The sequence below is a fragment of the Primulina huaijiensis genome, unplaced genomic scaffold (assembly GCF_012295235.1).
Source record: "Primulina huaijiensis isolate GDHJ02 unplaced genomic scaffold, ASM1229523v2 scaffold207052, whole genome shotgun sequence".
NCBI classification, from domain to species: domain Eukaryota; kingdom Viridiplantae; phylum Streptophyta; class Magnoliopsida; order Lamiales; family Gesneriaceae; genus Primulina; species Primulina huaijiensis.
In genome coordinates, this window is record NW_027354706.1 from 1 (window position 1) to 2,284 (window position 2,284).

The window sequence follows — 2,284 nt, forward strand, 5'->3', positions numbered from 1 at the left end:
AAAATTCGGTATTGTTACCGTACCGTACCGAAATCTTTGATATACCGAAAATTCGGAATTTTTTCGTTACGATAATCTCGATATACCGAAATTTCGATATTTTTTCCCACCTCTATTTTTCTTCATATCTATCCCTTACTTTTGTTCTGTCTGAATTCTTTGGGGTTACTCTCCTTACTTCCCACTATCCTCTAATTGTGTACAAGATGTGCCTTCCATTTTCTCTAACTGTCAATTTACTCACATTCCTTGGGCCAAAATAAATTTAGCCCATTCCATCATTATCAGAAGTTTGAAGTGATCAAACTTTCTTTCCTTACAATACGTAAATGCCCATATTTCTGGGATTTATTTGAATTTATCTGTTTCTTTATTATTCTGTACTTGTTAGTTTATCTTTTCCAGGCTTCTGAGATTTCTCGATTGAGCAGGACCTGAATCTAGGACAACATCTGGTAAGGGATATGAATTCTCCAAAGATTCTTCCGGTCTAAAACAAACACAGGTATTTGCTGGCGATATCCTATTGTTCTTTTTGTATGTCGATTCTTGTTTTCATCTAATATCAAAATTTTATCTATATTGCAAATTTGCATTGGAATTTTTTTACCTTTATACGTTTCATGATGATGTCGCTGTGACAGTAGAGTCGAAAAAAAGTCTGGTGTTGACAGGCCAGTTGATGAACTTTGTAAGTGGTCCTTATGTTACAGTTATGTCTAATGTCTTTGTTAGGTCTTATCTTTTATCTTCCATTTCCATGCCTTAACACTCATGCCGGAGATTTTGAAGCTGTAAATTACTAGAACTACAATTATTTCTAACAAATAATGCTCTGAATTTGTTTAGGGGTATCAGTTTATTTTTTGTGCAGCACCATCTTCGGGATTTTGGGATGATCCGTCTTGATATTTGCTATTTTTTTAGGACAGAGCTCATTGTACGTTATGTTTGCTCCGGATCAGAACTATTATAAGTTGATTTTTTTTTTCTGTGGCATGAGCCATTCATGGATATTAATATATGTGCAATTGGTTTTCTGCAGCATCTGTCAGTGAGTTGAACCAGCAAGAACAAACTTCTCTGCTAAAGCCGCATGGAAATGATTCCAAGTGGATTTCTTCTAGTGCCTTTGATGTTTAACAATCTTTGAATCCTTAGGGTTACTTCATATCCACAATTTTTGAGTCCGCTCCTGGCAGGATGATAAGGATGTCCCGAGAAACTTTGACGGGAGAGAGAAGAGCTTGAGATGCACAAAAAAAGAGGTTACTCTAACATGTTTCTTGATAACTATTTTGGTAGATGAAATCTGAAGAAAATGAACTTACAAATTTACTATCAAATGACCAGAGAAGGCTAGGCCGCAAGCAGAAGCCAGAGCTGCGGAAGATGCTCAAAGGCGAGCAGAAGCTGCAGCTGAATTGAAAAGGCAGAGAGAGCCAGCCCGAGAAGCAATACTCAAGGGTCAGCCCTGAGTTTTTGCTATCTAAAAGATTTTTATATTTGCAGGTTTAATGGGATTTATTTTCCGATCTAGATGGAGAAGACGGTTGAAACAATTTAATTTGTTGAAGATCAGACCCATATATGATGGGTTTGGTGATTTCAATTTTGGAGACTGAAATCCTTTGGAACAACTTGGATTGTACATGAAAGATGAGGAGGAAAATGGCGAACCGACTAGTATTCCAAATGTGATGGAAGATGTAGAGGAAGGAGAAATTGATCAGTCTCTTCCCCCATCTTCTTCTGCCGCCCTGCTGGGGTAGAAGTAAGAGTATATGGAGAACCTGATGCTCGAACTAAGAAAAAGGAAAAAAAAAAAAGAAAAAGAAGCGGTGCATGCAAATGAAGTTGTCTTTGGGAAAAAAGAATTATCCACGGAAACAAGGAGAGGTGGTGGGGGGTTTAAGTCATTCGCGTGTGCATGTTAACGTAGGAAACAGTTTGGGGAAAGGAAGGTATGGTGTTTAAAGAAGGTTTTTAGAGGGCGAAATGACGCGTATGTTTAATATTTTGGATTGGATATTTGTTGTTGCTATTATAAAAAATAAAAAATTAAAAATAAAAAAAAAAAGATTTTGGTTGAGATGAAGGAAATCCAATCCAACGGCTGAAGTAAAAAGTCAAAAAAGAGTTTGAAACAACCTTTAGTGAGATGAAGGAAATCCAATCCAACGGCTGAAGTAAAAAGTCAAGGATGTATTATTTTTATCGATAAAATTCAACAACTTATTTCTACATAGAAAACGCCGCACGTCCCATCCCATCCCATCCCATC

General features: G+C 36.9%; 1 long non-coding RNA gene across 3 annotated transcripts; it reads left to right on the forward strand.

Annotated features, from left to right (window-relative positions):
• The first annotated feature begins 122 nt into the window (after positions 1 to 122).
• LOC140966542 (uncharacterized) lies at positions 123 to 2,268 on the forward strand. 3 transcript variants are annotated; one of them, XR_012173393.1, is made up of 4 exons: positions 123 to 691; positions 875 to 940; positions 1,046 to 1,268; positions 1,354 to 2,268. It is a non-coding gene; the product is annotated as an uncharacterized lncRNA (long non-coding RNA). The 3 variants fall into 3 exon arrangements; XR_012173392.1 differs by having other exon boundaries at positions 123 to 325; positions 432 to 940; XR_012173391.1 differs by having other exon boundaries at positions 123 to 940.
• Positions 2,269 to 2,284: the final 16 nt, after the last annotated feature.